Source organism: Dendrobates tinctorius, unplaced genomic scaffold (genome assembly GCF_039654945.1).
Source record: "Dendrobates tinctorius isolate UK_male_01 unplaced genomic scaffold, ASM3965494v1 ptg000087l, whole genome shotgun sequence".
Lineage (NCBI taxonomy): Eukaryota > Metazoa > Chordata > Amphibia > Anura > Dendrobatidae > Dendrobates > Dendrobates tinctorius.
The window spans coordinates 9,524,423-9,545,968 of NW_027361755.1; positions in this window are offsets into that span (position 1 = coordinate 9,524,423).

Consider the following 21,546-nt stretch of genomic DNA (forward strand, 5'->3'; position numbering starts at 1 on the left):
GGGCTAGGACGAAAGTTCGAACCTGACCAGCCACAAAGAAGACCTCCAATCTTGGACCGGACCACTCGAGGGTGGAGATGTGCACCTCCTACTAGGTAAGAAAATTATTCATCTTACCTATAACCCTCCAGTGTTTCCGTGCTGAGATGAAGGTCAGTCGGCTGTCAGGCTCGGACATAGTGACCAATCTGAAAAGTCCTAGCACCGAAAACCCACCCTGGTCACAATTTCCTTAATTGTCTGCCTTACTGCCTTATCTGCTTTGCCTCTCTGCTTTGCTGTTTTGGTTGTTTGCATATGTGATTGTTACCTCAGTCAGCCTGAAAAGAAAAAAAAATAGATAGGGAAACGTACTGAGCAAATTCACTGTCACTCTGGTTCCAGTCCTACTCTCGGCTTGACCGATGATCGCAGAAGTCTGAACTGTGTCTCTCCCAGTGGGCAAGTGGGAGTAGGGGCTTGATTACTAGTGATTTTCCAACCTCTAAGTGGTTGGTGACTTCTTGCGGGTTTCCCACCAGACATCATCTGGCTAAGATGATGGTGTTTTAGCTGCAGCATAGGTTTATAGGTTTTATTCTAAACGGGTGAAGGGGTAATTTCAATTACCATGTTGACGTGACTGAGTAATTGCTCTCTCCCTGAAAAGTATGTTTTGCCCAGGTGTAGATTTTTCATCTCTACAAATCAGGCTGACATATGGATAGGTAAATTGTAAAGTGTTTTGGTGTCAAGGATTCGCAGTATTTAATGTCAGTGCTAGTTTTGAATTCATTCTGTCTTTTGTCTTTTGTAGTGTGTATGATTTGCCGGCAGGAGGCGTACTAGCATGAGGTTAAAATTTTTGAATGCATTCTATGTGTGTGTATATATATATATATATATATATATATATATATATATATATATATATATATTGTGAAACTAGAGAATTGGTTAAACTGGTTTTGTTCTGCATACTATAATTATAAGGTTAGTTGTTAAAATTTGTTTTGTAGAAAGACAATTGCTTGAATGGTAATTGCTTTGATTTGTACAGATGTTTCTGATAGTGTGAGATTCGAAATCCATTGTTACTTTTTAGTTAATGTTGTATTAATGTCACTACATTTCTCTGTGAGATGGTTTTTTGAAATGTTTTAGAGCGAAAGTGTTGAGGAAACAGAAATTTTAACAATTTATTAGGTATTTTTAGACTACGCAATTTCTGGATACACAAGATTTGTGAAATACTCTGGTGTTAATTGTTGGTTAATTCCCTATATTACTGTGTTCAAGATAGCTAGACATCACTATGTTCACTGAAGACCCCTTTACTCGGACATAAGGAGTACATACAGCTTTTACAGTCACATATCCAACTGTTTATAATCACGTGAGAATTTGTCTCAAGATGCACACACATGTCCCTCAGACGCATTCAGAATTCAGATGATAGAATGGGTGGGAGCAGTCAGTCGATATCTATAAGACAGATATGACCCATAGTGGAGTGAGGAAAGAAAATATATGTTATGAAACCCTCCGATCGCGAGGGGAGGAGCATTAGATAAGAAGGAATGGAAGAATGTGTTAATGAGTAGAAAGCAGCGTCCTAGCCTCAGGTACTATGAGGTGTTACAGGACCCTGAAGCATTGTATAAGATGGCAGAGGAAGTTAGGAAAAAAAGGCATGAGGAAAGGAATATAACAAGATTGCTGAATTTTATGCAAAACAAATATTTACACAGGAAGATGTGTCAGTTGCAACATCATTTATACTTCTATATACATTCCCGATGACTGGACGTGTGCCAGCCGTCAAACACAGAATATCATGAGACTTGTTCTGACTGTCAGATGACCAGTCCAAGTAGTCTTACCCTCTGTCCAACTATTTATATAGACGGCACGCCTTATGCTACATCCTGTCAAGCATCTATTATAGTTTTATTAATTATGGTAGTTTATGAAAAGAATAATGAAGAAAAAGATGAATATGATATATAATTAAACAGAACAGGAAAGACAGGAAATAAGTAGCTCAGACTGATAATCTACACACATAGAATGCATTAGATGGTGGGGGGACATAATTATCATCATCAAAGCTCATACTTTTGTACACAATCTACTCCACTCAAGGACTCCTGGAAATACCAGGAGACAGATACCCTAGTAAGCAGCTTGCCAGACCCCCATTCTCCAGGATGTCATGCAGGGAAAAGGAGAACCTGTGGATAATTTCTTCCACCAATGTAACGAAGTTTCTGGATCTCAGATTTGAAATGCAAATTAGTCCCCAGTTGTAAGAAGCTTTAACCCCCACCAACATCGAGCTCCAGATTTTAATGGGGTATTGGCATACTGATTCCACAACCCATGAAAGTACGTATACTCTTACAGCCCCCCCCACGAAAATACGATAGAGAAACAACATCTCTCACCCATATAGAGGTTGAGGATATTCTGCTCAAATTTCTGGTGGGTTCCAATGCAGTCAGAAGTGTAATCAGGGATATTGATCTATTTGCTGCAGAAGTATGCAGTCTTTCCTTTTTTTTTTTCAGGACACACCTATAGATTATGTGGGCATTGAACTAATGGCACTGATCCCAGACTCAATATCGGCAGGCTGAAAATCCAGTTTGTAAAGGAGGGGCCGAAGCCAGAAGCCCTGCTACCAAGGAAATTGCAATATTCACCCTCCATTTCACAATCTGCAATTATTTCTATCAAGTTATGGATGATAAATGACCTGTGTGCTGTCAATGATGTCATAGTACTGGACACATCCATGGTGCCAAACCCACACACTGTTTTTTTTTATCAATTCTATTTATTTTTCTATGGTTCACGGTGATTGACTTGGCCAATGCTTTTTTCAGTTTATTTCTACATGCTGCAAACCAGTACCTGTTTGTTTTCACACATGAGGGCCAGCAATATACTTGGACTATGATGCCTCAAGGGGCACAGTATAGCCCCTTCTATGTTCACCTGAGCCATGACCACGGTCCTGGAGCCCTGGAAGAGGACACATCCCACTGCCATTCGTTTACAACATATATGGATGACCTCTTCCCCTGACTGAAGACAGCCAAGCCAATACTGCTTTCCTATATATGCAATTTTTTTTATAACTATTTTAAGGTTAACCAAAGAAGGCATCAATGGGTTTTATATGCTAAATTGCAATCACATTTTCACAGCTCTAGGACTGCCAGGCTATACTGAACTGTTTTGTCTGCTTGTCATGAAGAAGTCTAGCCATGCAACTGGAGTCCTGACACAGCTTCACGGAGGAAGACAATGCCCTCCTGGCTACTACTCTCCAAGAGTTGACTCAGTGGCTCGTGGAGTCCCAACCTGCATGAGAGCCGTGTTTGCAACCCACCTGTGCTGGACAAAGCTTCTGACATCCTTATGGGTCGCCAATTGAAGATCCTGGCCCAAAGCACCTGTCTGCAATGCCCTACTCTGCTCCTGGACAATGTCACCATCTCCAGATGTGCTGTCCAGCTACTCTCCTAGGGGGGAGGAAGATGGAGGATGAAAACCACATCTCTGACACATTAGTGGAAGAGGTAATCGACTCTGAAATGGCTCAACGCGATTGTCTCGCTGACATGAGGCAAGAGAACACCTGGAAGATCCTGACCTGATGCTCTTTGTGGATAGAACAAGGAGGCCGTTCACACACTGGTATAGCAGTAGCCACAGAAGATACATGCTGCCAGCAAAACCACTGCCTACATCCAAAAGGCAGGACTGCGGGCCTTGACAGAAGCATACGAGAGGTCCACTCAACATGAAGCTATCGAGATCAATCTGGAGGGAAAGAGACTTCACGGCTAACGGAACGCCGGTCAGACACCACAAAGCCATACAGGAACTGATGGAGTCCTTGTTGAAAGCAGTGGGCAACAGACTAGCTGAAGTAACAGCTAAAGAAGCAGCAGTAATACCGATTGACACAGAAACAGAGGAAAAAGGGATAACCCTGGAAAAAGATGTTCTGACATTCCAGAAACAAGTATCCAAGGAAGAAAAGAAGAAATGGACATAAGGTGAAGTTACAAAGGATGAAATACGCCTATGGATGAACAAGGAAAATTTATGGCCTCGAACAAAACTCTACATACTTTGATGCTATACAGGAAACATGGAAGTCATAGCATAAGAGTTTTGTTATGATTGAGTCACCAAGGAGGAAAAACAAAAACAAGCTAAGCCACAGAAAACCAGAGAGGTTGGTAACTAAGCGGATTGCAGACCCCTGATCTTATCCACACAACTAGCAGTAGCCGTGGAGCGTACCTACGATGATCCTAGACGCCTCATCACAGCCAGAGAACTAAATAAGCCAAAAACACTTTCTGATAACAAAAACCCTGAAGTCGCTAGACTTCAATTCCCTATATCAGCACTCTGGTATATTCTGAAGACAGAGCATAAAGAGACCAATCTGATCAGGGACAAAAAGCAAACTGGCATAAACAGAGACATAAGAATGGAAATTCAGAACAGCCCCAGCAGGGGCTGGCTGACCACAAAAACTGAGTAAACCAGACCAAATCTCATGTGAAAAAATAGCAGAGCACACTTAGCTTGAGAAGGCAGGAACAGAACTGGAAACCAAAACCTCAGGGCAGGAAAAATCACCAGCACAAAATTAGGGAGTCGGCTGTCTTAAATCCAGTCAAAGACTCCTGATGTCCACTCACAGTCCTCCTCCTCAGGTGGCAGGTCTCTGCCATTTAGATCAGCTTCATTACCTACTGTCACCACTAGAGGGAGCCTGGATGGAGAACTCATGACTCCTCTGTCAACACAGCCAGCTCCACCACCCTCACCAGAAGCTAGAGGTAAACCAGAAAATGAGTTCACAACAGAGTTTAGTCTTTCCCTTGGGTCACACACATGCACAAATACACACACACACTAGCAGGTCCAACAAAACTCAGCCGTATACGGTCCTACTTGTAAATATTCACAGTTTAGGATTATACTTTGCTCACTGTAATTGTTTATATGCAGACTAAGTTTAAAAACATGTGACTAAAATATATTTTCGAGTCTTTTTATCCATCCCAGATCCTGAGGACCTAGGAGCCCACCAGATCCTGCCCGATGACTGAGTCCTCATCACCAAGAGGTTCAACAGATGTACCCTTGAACCTAGAGATGACAGCCCGTTCCAAGTCCTGTCAACTATCACAGCAGTCCATGGGTCCACGCTTCCCACTGCAAGAAGATGCCGGATCCAGAGTCCAGTGGCGGCTGCCACTCTTCATCCGTCTGGCATTTATCCTTTTCCTAGCTCAAGGGGTAGTCAGTCACCAAGGGGTAGTCACTCATGAGAAGGGTATACTGACATTCTGGTATAATGTCTCCACCCCAAGAGTAACATATCAATTTGACTACTGTCTCATAATAGAATGTCCAGGCCCCATGGTACAGTTTGACATCTGGTTAAGTACACAATTCATTTGTGTCACTACTGCTAAAATAGGGGAAGGTTCAAACTGGGAGGATTAGTCACTTTTTGGGTGGCACACTGGTGAAAGTGACTGGAGACATCAACCAGTCCAGGCCCTACAGCTAAGGGACAAATGGGGAATAAGCCTAATAAGCTGCATGACTCTGTCCAAAGCCCCTTTTAAAGGCCAGAGAGCCATTCCAGGTCTACCCTTCCCTGCCACCCACTGCCCCAAGGAGGGATGCATAGTTCTGTACCTTACCCTTGAGAACCGCTCAGAGAATGAGCAAGGGTTATATGTACTAGGCTCAAGTACTAAACTTGGGAGGGAAAATGGTGACACAAAGGTAAATTTTGGTTAAGAAGCATAGATACCAGTGGGGTCACATATGAGCTCATTTTCTGCTCCACCAGCTGGGAGTTCTCCTTCCGTTCTCCCTCTGGTGGTGACAGGAGGTAGTGAGGTTAGTTTAATCGGTAATCGACTGCCACCTGACGAGGAGGATAATGATTGGATCTCTGGAGTATCAGACTGGATATAAGACAGCCGACGCCCTATCCTGTTGCTGGTGATTCAGTCTGCTTCTCAGGTCTTGGACTTCAGCTCTGCTCCAGTCTTCTCAAGTTAAGTGTGTTTTTGCTAATGTTCACACTTGCTCTTGTTGGTCAACTCAGTTTTTGTGTGGTAGCCAGCCCGGCTGGGCTGTGCTGAATTTCCACTCTTATTTATCTGTATTGCCAATTTGCCTTTTTTTCCTTTTTTAGATTGGCCTCTTTTTTGCTCTGTCTCAGAATATTTCAGAGTGCTGATATAGTGGGAGAAGTCTAGTGACTTCAGGGTTAATTTTGTTATCAGAAGTGTTGGACATTATTTTGGGTAGGGTTTTTTGGCAGATTGCAGACAGTATCTTTCCTTTCCTGTCCTTTCAAGTTAGTTTGGCCCCATCATTTGCTCAGCCTATTTTTCTGCCTTTGTTTGTGTTTTCATCTTGATTCACCGTCAATACATGTGGGGGGCTGCCTTTCCTTTGGGGTCTGCTCTGGGGGAGTTAGTTTTCCACTTTTCTTACTTTAGGCTTATTTAGCTCTCCGGTTGTGACGAGGCGTCCAGGACCATCGTAGGCACGCTCCACGACTGCTGCTTGTTGTGTGTTAGGATCAGGGATCTGCAATCTGCATAGTTACCAACCTCTCTGGTTTTCTGAGACTTAGCGTGTGTTGCTTTTTTTCTCCTCAGTGACCCATTCATAACAGAATCACCAGCCATACCGCAGATTCTAGGGTACTCAAAAGCAGGAAAAAAATGTTTAAAAAAAATAAAAAGTGTCAGAATTTTTTTTTTTAATATTTTTTCCTCTTTTTCTCTGGGGCCATAGGAGGATTTTTTTTTCTCTCCTAATGGAGATTAAGCAACTGTCTGATCGTGTGGAGCAACTTGCTGCTGAAGTGCAGGGAATTTCTACCAACCTCATTCAGTCACATGTTGCTGAACCCAAGATCCCTACTCCTGATGTGTTTTCTGGGGATCGGTCTAAATTTCTGAATTTTAAGAATAATTGTAAATAATTTCTTGCCTTGAAGCCTAACTCATCGGGGAGCTCTGTGCAGCAGGTTGAAATTGTCATCTCCTTGCTGTGCGGCGATCCCCAGGATTGGGCTTTTTCTCTGACACCTGAAAATCCTATTCTGACTAATGCGGATGCATTTTTTCAAGCCTTGGGGTTGTTGTATGATGAACCTAATGCCGTTGATCAAGCTGAGAAAACCCTGTTGGCATTAAACCAGGGTCAGGATCCTGCAGAGTTATACTGTCAAAAATTCTGAAAGTGGGCGGTCCTCACTACATGGAATGATAGTGCACTGGCAGCTCTCTTTCGGAAAGGTTTATCAGAGAGCGTAAAAGATGTTATGGTGGGATTTCCTGTTCCCTCTGGTCTGGATGGCTCTATGTCATTAGACATTCAAGTTGATCGGCGTTTACGTGAACGTAAAACTACACGGGAGGCTCTACCACCTTCTGAACAAATGTCTGAACCTATGCAATGTGATGGGGTGTTGTCTAGGGCACAACGTCAGGAGTTTAGAAGGCGTAATAAGCTGTGTTTTTTCTGTGGAGACGCCTCTCATACTATTTCTATCTGCCCTAAATGAGAGTAACGTTTTGCACACACATTTGCTGTGGGCAGTGTACAACCTAAGTTCCTTTTGGCAATTACTCTGATCTGCTCCTTGTCCACATTTTCCACAAAAGCTTTTGTGGATTCAGGAGCAGCTCTGAATCTGCTGGATTTGGACTTTGCTAAACGTTGTGGTTTGTCCATGACGCCTCTGCAGACGCCTATTCCTTTGAGGGGTATTGATGCCACTCCTTTGGCAGAGAATAAACCTCAGTTTTGAACCCAGGTTGCCCCAGACCACCAAGAAAATTGTAAATTTTTGGTGCTGCATAATTTGCATGATACTATTGTTCTGGGTTTCCCCTGGTTGCAAACTCATAACCCAGTTTTGGATTGGAATCCAATCCAATTTGGAAATCTGTGTCTGTGGTGAGTTGGGGTTGTCAGTGTGTTCTTAGGGACGCTCCTGTTTTCTCCACCTCTCCTCAGTCTCATGATATTCCTGATTATCTGGCTGATTTCTCTGATGCATTTAGTGAGAGTAAGTCTGCGTCTTTGCCTCCTCATAGGAGTTATGACTGTGTAATTGAGTTGATGCCTGGGTGTAAATTTCCCAAGGGTCGGCTTTTCAACTTATCTGTACCCGAACATGATGCTATGCGATCCTATATTAAGGAGTCGTTGGAGAAGGGTCATATTAAACCATCCTCGTCACCTTTAGGTGCTGGTTTTTTTTGTGGCCAAGAAAGATGGTTAATTAAGACCGTGTATTGATTATTGTTCCCTTAACAAAATGACGGTTAAATATCACTACCCGCTACCTCTGATGTCTGATTTATTCTCCAGTTAAGAGTGCCTGCTGGTTTACTAAGGTTGACCTCAGGGGGCGTATAATCTTATTCGCATCAAGCACGGGGATGAATGGAAGACAGCATTTAATACTCCGGAGGGACATTTTGAGTACCTGGTGATGCCTTTTGGGGTCTCTAATGCCCCTTCTGTCTTCCAGTCCTTTATGAATGACATTTTTCGAGACTTTGTAGATAAGTTTTTGATCATCTATCTGGATGATATTTTGATCTTTTCTAGTGATTGGGATTCCCATGTGGAACATGTCTGGACTGTCTTCCGGATTTTGGGGGAGAATTCCCTGTTTGTTAAGGGATCGAAATGTCTCTTTGGTGTACAGAGGATTTCATTTTTGGGATTTATCTTGTCTCCATCGACTATTGAAATGGACCCGGCCAAGGTACAGCCCATTTATGACTGGGTTCAGCCTACTTCTTTGAAGGCTCTCCAGAAGTTTTTGGGTTTTGCTAATTTCTATCGTAAATTTATAGGTAATTTTTCTAGTATTGTCAAACCACTGATTGATCTGACTAAGAAGGGAGCTGATGTGCTGAATTGGTCTCCTGAGGCTGTCTTAGCATTTCAGGAGCTTAAGCGGAGATTTACTTCAGCTCCAGTTCTATGGCAACCTGATGTCTCACTTCCATTTCATGTGGAGGTAGACGCTTCTGAGATTGGTGCAGGAGCTGTTTTGTCCCAAAAAGACCCTGTGACTTCTAAGATGAATCCCTGTGCCTTCTTTTCTCGAAAGTTCTCCCCATCTGAACGCAACTATGACGTGGGGAATCGGGAATTGTTGGCCATGAAATGGGCATTTGAGGAGTGGAGACATTGGTTGGAGGGAGCTAGACATCATTTTGTGGTCCTCACCGATCACAAGAATCTGATTTATCTGGAGTCGGCTAAATGCTTGATTCCTAGACAGGCTAGATGGGCCTTGGTTTTCACGCGTTTTAATTTTGTGGTCTCTTTTCTTCCAGGCACTAAGAATGTTAAGGCAGACGCCTTTTCTAGGAGTTTCTTTGCTGATTCTCTTAATGTGACTGAGCCTACTACTATCCTAGGTGAGGGGGTAGTTCTTTCTGCCATTTCGCCCGATTTGAGACGCGCCCTGGAGGAATTTCAGGAGGATAAACCTGAGCGTTGCCCTATGGGAAGATTGTATGTTCCTGACCAGTGGAGAAAGAGAGTGATGTCTGAAGTCCATTGCTCCGCATTGGCTGGTCATCCAGGTATTTTTGGTACCAGAGATTTGGTGAGTCGGTCGTTTTGGTGGCCTGCCTTATCTTGTGATGTCAGGAATTTTGTACAGTCCTGTGGGACTTGTTCTCGGTCTAAACCCTGTTCTCGTTCTAGTGGGTTGCTGATGCCCCTCCCGGTGCCCAAGAGGCCATGGACCCATATCTCAATGGACTTTATTTCTGATCTTCCTGTCTCAGAGAATGACTGTTATCTGGGTGATTTGTGATAGATTTTCGAAGATGGTCCATCTTGTACCACTCCCAAAGTTGCCATCTTCCGCTGAGTTGCTACCCTTGTTTTTACAACAGGTGGTTCGGTTACACGGGATTCCTGAGAAAATTGTGTCCGATAGAGGGGTCCAGTTTGTTTCCAGATTTTGGAAAGCCTTTTGTTCCAATCTGGGAATTCAGTTATCCTTCTCCTCCGCGTTTCATCCCCATACCAATGGGCAGACTGAGAGAACAAACCAGACCCTGGAGTCTTATTTAAGATGTTTTATATCTGCTGATCAAGATGATTGGGTCTCATTTATGCCCTTGGCCGAATTTGCGCTGAACAATAGAGCTAGTTCTGCCACTTTGATGTCACCCTTTTTCTGTATTTTGGGTTTCATCCTCGATTCTAATCAGGACAAGTGGAATCTATGTCCTGCCCAGGTGTGGACACTGTGGTTGTGAGAATGCAGCAGATATGGGACCAAGTGGTGGATAAGTTGTCACTCTCTCAGGAAAAGGCCCAGCGTTTTTCCTACCGGCATAGGACCATTGGTCCCCGGTTTAAAGTGTGTGATATGGTTTGGTTGTCGTCTAAGAATATTCCTATGAAAGTTGCATCTCCAAAATTTAAGCCAAGATTTATTGGACCTTCTAAGATTTTGGAGATTCTTAATCCTGTTTCTTTTCGATTGGCTCTTCCAGTTACGTTCAAAATCTATAACGTATTTCACAAATCACTGTTGAAGAGGTTTGTTGAGCCAGTAGTTCCTGTGGCGGCACTTCCTGACCCTGTTTTGGTTAAAGGCAATGTGGAATATGATGTAGAGAAAATATTGGATTCTCGTTTGGTCAGACGGAGACTCCAGTATTTGGTCAAATGGAAGGGTTATGGCCAGGAGGATAATTCTTGGGTCTCTGCCTCGGATATTCATGCCAATAAATTGGTTCGTGCTTTTCACCGGGCCATCCTGATCGGCCTGGTGGCGTGGATGAGGGTTCGGTGACCCCTCCTCAAGTGGGGGGGTACTGTTTTGTGCTCATTTTCTGCTCCACCAGCTGTGAGTCCTCCTTCAGTTCTCCCTCTGGTGGTGACAGGAGGTAGTGAGGTTAGTTTAATTGGTAATGGTCTGCCACCTGACGAGGAGGATAATGATTGGATCTCTGGAGTATCAGACTGGATATAAGACAGCCGACGTCCTATCCTGTTGCTGGTGATTCAGTCGGCTTCTCAGGTCTTGGACTTCAGCTCTGCTCCAGTCTTCTCAAGTTAAGTTTGTTTTTGCTAATGTTCGCACTTGCTCTTGTTGGTCAACTCAGTTTTTGTGTGGTAGCCAGCCCGGCTGGGCTGTGCTGAATTTCCTCTCTTATTTATCTGTATTTGCCAATTTGCCTTTTTTTCCTTTATTAGATTGGCCTCTTTTTTGCTCTGTCTCAGAATATTTCAGAGTGCTGATATAGTGGGAGAAGTCTAGTGACTTCAGGGTTAATTTTGTTATCAGAAGTGTTGGACATTATTTTGGGTAGGGTTTTTTGACAGATTGCAGACAGTATCTTTCCTTTCCTGTCATTCAAGTTAGTTTGGCCCCATCGTTTGCTCAGCCTATTTTTCTGCCTTTCTTTGTGTTTTCATCTTGCTTCACCGTCAATACATGTGGGGGGCTGCCTTTCCTTTGGGGTCTGCTCTGGGGGAGTTAGTTTTCCTTTTTTCTTACTTTAGGCTTATTTAGCTCTCCGGTTGTGACGAGGCGTCCAGGACCATTGTAGGCACGCTCCACGACTGCTGCTAGCTGTGTGTTAGGATCAGGGATCTGCAATCTGCATAGTTACCAACCTCTGGTTTTCTGAGACTTAGCGTGTGTTGCATTTTTTCTCCTCGGTGACCCATTCATAACAGGACACACAGGGGGCACCTGACAAATTCAAAGTCGAGAACGAGACAACAGTTGTGTTTAAACCCACCATCCCCGTAAATAAGAATTCAAAGTGGATGAACTACCTATACTATAATCAACAACGGTTTATAAAATATACTGGGGATGCCATAAAGGCAATTATTGACCCATTAAGTTTAAAATAGTTATTTTATGTCCTTTGATCATATTTTCCTTAATTCTATGCTGCTTAGCTCCACGCCTTAAGAAAATGATGATGATGACCATGGAAACCACAGTGATGACCATGCATGCCGATTTTGAAGATCCCCTGTATGAAAGATGTCCCTATGAAACCATGCGAGCACCACCTCCGGAATATGCCTGCCTGAAGCAAACCAACGAGGGAGAAACTAGGATCTGACTTCCTCCTGTGCATTAGTCCATTAGGAGGGGGTCCATCTACTAGAGATGGGTCGTCTCGTATATACGGTGAAGATTAGTTAGTTAGGTTCCAGCATTGTTGAGACAGGTAGGCCAGGAGGACAGATCGATAGGTTCGAAGAGATTAGGATTTTGATTTTGCATATTTCCAAAGGAGGCACTGTTAAGGGGAGAATATATGGCATATGAATATATACAAGACTCAAAATTATACCACTATATGGACGCTTTGCTCAAATATTAGAATCATATAGCTTTAAGATACTTCTGATTCTCTAAGTCTTATTTCTGTATTTCTGTATCCACCTAGTCTCATCGAAACTGGGTTAGGCTAGGCCAGAAACAATAATCAGTTACATAATGATTATATAGAGATACAGGACATATGAGATCAATACTAATTTGCTATTTGGGGTAAACAGTAATTTGGAAAAGAACCCATGATGTGACACAATGAGACAGCTCGATTTCTGTTATAAAAACTGTAGATCTCTGATTAAAGATAGGGAAGAATCATTTGACATGATATACCTTGTCTTGTGTATTCTTTTCTCCGTGCACGTATAATCTCAGCCAGAGATCCAATTCGGCCACAGACAATTAAGATGAGATGACGACACACGCATTCTGTGTGTCATATCAATATCAATATCAGTGGAAGCTGGGATTCATGAGTCTTTATAAAATGTAATTGATTTTGCTCAATAAACATTATAACTTTTATCTGAAAAAGGTGTCTCTCGTTCTTTGTTTTACAAAAATCACTACTGTTTATTGTATCAAATTGTCAATAAAAGGGAATAAATATTATTGGGACTATAAATAATTACTCCTATATAAATAATAGGTGTATCACAAGCTCTATAAAAGAGAATAAATATTGTTTGGACTATAAATAAAAGGTCCTATATAGAGATGAGCGACTTTGCCTTTTTTCGGGTCGAGTCGGGTTTCATGAAACCCGACTTTCGCAAAAGTCAGGTCGAACGAAATCGACGGACTATAGGGAAAAGTCGGAGGCCGACTGAAACACGAAACCCAATGCAAGTCAATGGGGAAGCAAAATCGGCAGGGAGTGGAAGACAGTAAACACACCTACAGTGCCCATTGCAATGCCAAAAACATCAATTCTTATTACTGAAGCTTGTCAACCTTAATTTACTTCCTAATAATAGTTACTCATTGAAAACTGGGTGTTATTTGGCTAAAGTTGGGGGGGGGGGTTGGGCTGGCTCCAGGTTTTCATGTGCCCTAGGTCAAAAAGTGTCAGTGCGCCCCTTTAACACATACCACAACTCATGATGCTCCGATATGCCACAGAAATATAGGTATAGTATAATGACACATACTTGACTGCTTACATGACATGACAGATCTATTTTAAATTGTACAATTGCTCAAAAACAGGACAGTATATTACTCCATACAGTGTTATGGCCACCACATTGTGCGCGATACAGAATAATGAGCCCCATATATTTCTCCATACCAAATAATTAGTCACATATAATGTTCCATACAGTATCTGATGAGCTCCACATAATGCTCCTTATATAATGTTCCCCATTTGTAATGCTCCAGTGTATAATGTGCCCCTTAGATGCTGCTCCAGTGTCTGATCTGCCCCATTTACAATGCTCCAGTACATGATGGGCCTCATGGATGATGCTCCAGTGTATCATGGGCCCTAATAATGCTCCATATATTATGGGCCCCATTTGTAATGCTCCAGTGTATAATGTGCCCCTTAGATGCTGCTCTAGTGTCTGATCTGACCCATTTACATTGCTCCAGTACATGATAGGCCTCATGGATTCATGGATGATGCTCCAGTGTATGATGGGCTCCAATAATGCTCCATATATAATGGGCCCCATTTGTAATGCTCCAGTGTATAATGTGCCCCATAGATGATGCTCCAGTGTCTGATCTGCCCCATTTACAATGCTCCAGTACATGATGGGCCTCATGGATGATGCTCCAGTGTATGATGGGTTCCAATAATGCTCCATATATAATGGGCCCCATTTGTAATGCTCCAGTGTATAATGGGCCCCTTAGATGCTGCTCCAGTGTTTGATCTGCCCCATTTACATTGCTCCAGTACATGATAGGCCTCATGGATTGATGGATGATGCTCCAGTGTATGATGGGCTCCAATAATGCTCCATATATAATGGGCCCCATTTGTAATGCTCCAGTGTATAATGTGCCCCATAGATGATGCTCCAGTGTCTGATCTGCCCCATTTACAATGCTCCAGTACATGATGGGCCTCATGGATGATGCTCCAGTGTATGATGGGTTCCAATAATGCTCCTTATATAATGGGCCCCATTTGTAATGCTCCAGTGTATAATGGGCCCCTTAGATGCTGCTCCAGTGTCTGATCTGCCCCATTTACAATGCTCCAGTACATGATGGGCCCTATTCTTAATTTACCCAGGCATGGTATGTGAAAAGAGCTCCATGGACTTATCTGAGGTGTGTGCTTCCACATCCTTCACTTTTGGTGTGGGTGAAGGACACAAAGAAAGGGGTTGCTCTTGACCAGATGCCTGCAGTTATGACTCAGTGCTTTCATTTTTTACAACTTCAAAAGAGGAGGTGATAGAGCTGGAGGCTGTTTCAGCAATGTAAGGCACAAACAGTTCCTGATACTCCGGCTTTAAAAGCAGTCTACCTACTCCTAGAAAAGGGAGCCTTATTGGCCTTCCAGAGCTACACCATGACGCTGGCTTAACACCTCCTGCCTTAGCTGCTATTGTGTTTTTGGCACTACCAGTAGATGCACCACCACCATCAGTACCAGGTGGCCCTCCATGCCCACATCCGCATCCTCTTCCACCATACTTCCTCATGTTTTTGAAAATGGAACCAAAATACCAGCAGATATATGGTACTGTATCAGAAGTGTACAGCTCTATACAGTCTATGGATAACAGTAAGTCTCCGTATATATTTCATGAAGCATATACAGATGCTCACAGGCTCAGTATGGATTACCCAATAAAATAACAAGTTGAAAAAGGGTACAGTATCACCAGATACAAGGCATATATAGTATAGTGTAAACATTCTGATTCTCCATATACATTTCAGGAGGCAGACACAAACACTCTCAGGCCCAGTATGGATTACACAAGAATATGAAAAGCTGTAAATGGGTTATGTAGCACAAGCGTACAGCTGTATACAGTGTTGGGGTAATCTTAAAGTTACAAATATATTACCGGAGTAACAGACAGACGTTTACAGGCTAATTATGGATTACACCAGAATCTATATAGCTTAAAAGGTTACTGTATCAGAAGAGTTCTACTGTATACAGTGTTGGCCAAATTGAAAATATCGGTATATATTTCCGTAGTCACCCTCAGACGCTCACTCAGTTTGGTTTTGACCATAATAAAAAATGTTGTAAAAAAGGTCCTGGATAACAAGATAGCAAGTATATATTTTTAGGGTACAATTGAAATCTTCGTATAAATAGTCCCATAGTCACTCACAGACGCTTACACAGTATGGATTTGAATGTAATGCTAAATGTCGAACAAAGGTACTGTATAACAAGATACAAGCTGTATCGAGTATAGTGTAAAAATTTGTTTCTCTGATTCACCATATATATAGAAGGCGTAACCCACACACGCTCATTCACTATGGATGATGTAGGGAAGGTGGACTGACAGACAAACCAGCCTATAGTGAGAAGCAGAGGTGTAGCGCAGTGTAGGTGTGAAACCGCTAAGACAAATAGAAAGGTTGCAGTGTTTTTGCTTGCCCATTGAAGGGCAGTGGAGAGTGTAGGAGTGGGACTGAATAACTGCCATTGGTCAGAGAAACTGTTAGGTGATGGTGGGCGGAGTTACCAGAGCTGGAAGTATAAAAGGCTGAGGGAAGGTTCTGGAAGAGTCAGTCAGCAAAGGGAGCACAGTAAAGAGGAGGTTCTGCTGAGGAAATAGAGACAGTGGAAAAGCTCCAGAGAGGACTGACAGTTGAGGCGGTCACGGGGGGGTGGCCCAGATGACAGTAGCCGCAGACGAAGATGGCCTGGGGCTATCATACGGACGGTGTGCTCAGACTGGTGCAGCGCTGTGGTGGTTGGGCTTAGGCCAGCCACAGTGGAAGAGCCACAGAGGACGCCACGATTATAGTTACAAAGGAAGTGAAGGTACCGGGGCCTGTGTACAGAGAAATGTGAAACTGCTGTGGTGCATTGCTGTTGTCGACAGAAGGATGGGCACTAAAAATGGACCTGTTCAATACAAACTCTGTCTCAGTCTCGTGTTTGTCTGCGGCAAGAAGAGGGTCCCCCCCCACAGTTGGTTATCCTACAGATGATACCTTAATGCAAATTTTTGAAAAGAGGTACTGTATCAGCACATACCAGGTGTGTCCAGTCTAGGGTTAAATTTCCATCTATACTTCCGGAGTCAGACACAGACACTCACAGGCTCACTATGTATTACACCAGAATTACAAAAGTAGAAAAAGGGAAAGGTATTGTTAGGGATGGCGGAACGCACTAAATATAAATAATAGGAAGCGCGTTCGCCGCCCGGGGTCCACCGTGCAGTAGATGTAACAACCGCTGCAGAGTAATGGCAGACTCGCTATATGGCGGTATACTGCGCTCGGGTTAAACGTCACCCGAGGTGCGTAGAGTGGACTCAGTTAAACTCACAGAGGCGCTTTAGTACAAATAAAGCATAAACGCCGAGCCTGTTAGCTTCACAGGTTTCAGCTGGCATGCACACACAGTATATGGTCACAGGACACGGCCCAAGGCATAGGTCGGTGTCCGACTTGACCTACTGTGCGTGCGGCGTCACTACCGCGGACACCAGTAAGTGCTGCTAACTGCAGCGTGGCGGTAACTACTGCCGCTGTACGACAGTGCCGTGAGGCATCACACTATCGGAAACTAGTGTAGCGGTGCGGTATGCACTGTGGCGTATGGCTTGCCACTGACTGGCGCTGACTATAACTCTAATTCCCTATCCACATGCGTAATATCAGAGGGAAGGGGTTTTATAATGAGTCAGTCACCAGAATCATACATCCACCACCATTCACACATAGCAAGTATAGTCTATACTAGCGCATGGCCGAGCGGCCATGCGGGCCTTTTATAGCCCTGCGCTTCCAGGACCTTCCAGACCTCTGAGATGGGCCAATCAGATCAGGACAAGGACCTGAGCACGTGACCCCCTGATCTCCACTGGGAGATCGTCTCGTGGGCATGCCCAGTAGCGCGGCGAGAGGACTTAGCCTCTGGAGTGGTTTCCTGCAAAGCAGGTTGCGCTACCATTGCTGGTCCAGACTTGTCAGCAACATCCAGACCCAGAGAGCTGGTCTGAGCAGGGCGCCTGGATCGCCGAGATTGCTGTGCAGGTTCCTGAGCGGTCGGAAAGGAATGGGAGACTGCTGGATGTATGGCTCTGGGTTCCTGCTGTGCAGCTGCAGGAATCCGACACCCAACATTACCCCCTGTCTGAGCCTCACTATGCTCAAAGGCAGTGATCAGGAGCGGAGTGTGGATGTTCTCCACTGGCTCCCAGGTCTGGACCATGACCCTTCCAGTCCACCAAATAAAACTTTTTGCCACGCACAATCATGAGTCCCACATTGGCGTTAACCTCAAACTCGTCCGAAGACAAGTCTGATGACCCAGCAGATGACTCAGAGAACCGGGCCATGTGAACAGGTTTGAGAAGGAACACATGGAAAACGTCAGAAATGGCTAAATGTGGAGGAAGAGCCAGGCGGTAGACCACCGAGCTGATTCGCTCGAGAACCTTAAAAGGTCCGATGTATCGCAGCACGAACTTGGTGGACTCGGCCCGCAGCTTGATGTTTCAAGCAGAGAGCCACACCAAGTCGCTGGGGGAAAAGGTTGGAGCGGGTCGCCGATGTGTGTCGACGGATGCCCTCATTCTTTCTTTAGAGGCAAGAATAGCATCCTGAGTGCGATCCCAAATGTTGCGAGCCTCCACTGCCCAGTCTGCCACCCTGGAGTCAGCGGGGGACACTGGCATCGGGACAGAGACGCGCGGATGTTGGCCGTAATTTAGAAGCAACAGCGTCTGACAAGTGGAATCAGCCACTGCATTATTCAGGGCAAATTCAGCCCATGGTAGCAAGGATGCCCAGTCATCCTGCCTGGCGGAGACGAAATGCTGCAGGTACGTGACCAAGGTTTGGTTGGCTCTCTCAACCAAGCCGTTCGTCTCGGGATGCTAAGCGGAGGACAGGTTTAGCTCAATGCTGAGTAGGCTGCAGAGCTCCCTCCAAAACCGGGACACGAACTGGGGACCTCGATCACTAACAATTTTTTCCGGCATGAAATGCAGACGGAATACATGTTTTATGAACAGTGTGGCAAGGCCACGAGCGGAAGGCAACCGTGCGAGTGGCACCAGATGCACCATTTTAGAAAAATGGTCGGTGACCACCCAGATGACCGTACTGCCACCAGACTTGAGCAGGCCAACCACAAAATCCATGCCAACCATCTCCCAAGGTCTATCCGCCACCGGCAAAGGGTACAATAACCCAGCCGGCCTCTGTCTAGAGAGCCTGTTCCGTGCACACGAGACGCATGCTTGTATGGATTCCTTAGTGTCTTGAGCCATGTGCGGCCACCAATACGACCTTGCCAGGAGTTCTGTGGTCCGCTTATTGCCAAAGTGACCAACCACCCTGGACGCATGTGCCCAGGTGAGAACCTCCGGCCATAGCTGAGGAGGCACAAAGGTCTTGCCCGGTGGCTCTGGCTCGAGAGCAACTGGAGCCACGGTTGTAAAGCTCTCCGAAGGGAGAATTAGCCATGGCTCAGCCTCCCCTTCCTCCGCTGAGACCACCGTGTGCGAGAGAGCATCCGCACGGACGTTCTTCTCTCCAGAAAGATAGTGCAAGGTGAAGCGGGAGAAGAAGAGCGACCACCCAGCTTGTCGAGAGTTCAAACTCTGGGCCGTTTGTAAATACACCAGATTTTTATGGTCCGTATACACCTGGAAGGGAAACCGGGCTTCCTCCAGGAGAAGTCTCCACTCGGAAAAGGCCAGCTTCATTGCTAGCAGCTCCCTGTCCCCGATGGAGTAATTCTTCTCCACCGGTGAGAAGGTCTTAGAGAAGAAGAAGCAGGGATGCTTCCAACCTTGAGCATCCTTCTGGAAAAGGACTGCTCCTGCACCGACGGAAGAGGCATCCACCTCCAGGATAAACGGTTATCCACATCGGGACGGTGTAAGATGGGAGCGCCAGCAAAATGGGATTTTAGAGACGAGAAGGCCTTGGAGACCTGTTCAGACCAAGCGTTAGGATTAGCTCCTTTCTTTGTGAAAGCAACCAAAGGAGCTACCAGTGTGGAGAAGTGAGGTATGAACTGGCGGTAATAGTTGACGAACCCTAGGAAGCGCTGCACCACTTTGAGTGAGTGTGGTTCCTGCCAGTCCATTACCGCTTGCAGTTTGGCCGGATCCATAGCCAACCCCTGGGCCGAGATGATGTAGCCCAGGAACGGCAAGGACTCCTGCTCAAACTGGCACTTCTCCAGCTTGGCAAAAAGAGAGTTTGCCCGCAGACGGTCGAAGACCCTGCAGACGTCTCTCCGGTGGGAGGTCAAATCTGGCAAGAAGATGAGGATGTCATCCAAATAGACCACCACCGAGGTGGAGAGCATATCGCGGAAGACGTCGTTGACGAAATCCTGGAAAACAACAGGCGCATTACAAAGGCCGAAGGGCATGACCAGATATTCGTAGTGGCCATCCCTGGTATTAAAGGCTGTCTTCCACTCATCTCCTTCGCGAATGCGGATCAGGTTGTACGCCCCCCATAGATCTAATTTCGTAAAGATCCGGGCCCACGCAACCTGTCAAATAGCTCAGAGATCAACGGGAGAGGGTATTTGTTTTTAACTGTTATGGCGTTGAGACCTCTGTAGTCAAAGCAGGGACGTAACTCTCCGCTCTTCTTCTGCATGAAGAAGAACCCTGCACCAGCCGGCGACACCGACGTTCTGATAAAACCTCTAGCCAGGTTCTCCCGGATATATTGAGACATAGCCTCTGTCTCAGGGAGTGACAGCGGATACACACAGCCTCTAGGAGGTTCCGTGCCTGGCAGAAGATCTATCGGGCAATCGTAAGGACGGTGCGGCGGGAGCATCTCCGCAGATTTTTTAGAGAAGACGTCCGCGTACTGGTGGTAAGGTTTAGGAAGCGCGGAGAAATCAGCAGGCACTTCAGTGGAAGCTACCTGAACACTGCCCCTCAGGCACCTTCCCTCACAGTCCTTGCTCCAACCCAGTATATTCCTCCAAGCCCAATCAATATGAGGGGAGTGACAACGGAGCTAGGGAACTCCGAGAAGCACCTGGTCGATGCCATCTGGCAAAATGAACAAGGACAGAATCTCATGATGAGAGGGTGAGTGTCATGGTCACGTGTGTCTGGACGCAGATGTTTCCGCAAGGCGAACCCATAACACACGTGACCCTGGAAACACCGCCTCCAGTGGGGCGCATTTAAATAATAAAACGTGCAGGTGGAAACGCCGCCTCCACCTGGCGAATTTGGGAATTACATGTTATACATAAAATCTGGAAACCACGCCTCCAGTACGGCGAATTTAAATAATAAGGGGGACCTGGGAAACATCAACAATGGTGGGCCCTGCAATAGGGAATGGGGGACGTGGAGACCTCCTAAGCTCCCCTGAGCAGGTGTCCCTACACTCCTAAAGTTCCCTATGCCGGTTTCGCACCGGGCGCCGCACGCGTACCTCAACGCCCTAGCTCGCCCTGAACCTAAACCCTCACTAGGGAATAGGTCGGTGCGGAAACTAATCCCACCACTGCACTAATAACACACATGAGGGAAAGAGACAATACAGGGGAAACACCACTTAGCTTTGCTCTGTTGCGTACGCTCCTAGCAACAGAGCCCACCACCTGCGTGCATCTTCTCCTCCACCTGGATCCATCACCATAACAGGATCCTTCACCTTAGTGCTGCCTAGGAGCAGAGTCCACCACCAGTTGCTGCAGCTTAATAACAGAGTCCCAAGGATAAGTTCAGCTTCTGACACGAAGTCAAGCATGCTTGAGTCCAGCTCAGCAGCCAAGTCCCACATGGTGAGTGCCACTCTCCATAGTAGCCACTCCACCAGACCATGCAGACACTTCCCGCTGACACCATCACTGCGACTCCACCACGCCATGCCAGCCCTTCGTCCAGACACCATCGCTGACACACGTCCCCCCTGGCTAAGCTGCGCAGGACTCCTCCTCAGCTCCATCCTTTCACCAGGCTCTCACAAACTCAGAGTGAATGAATCAG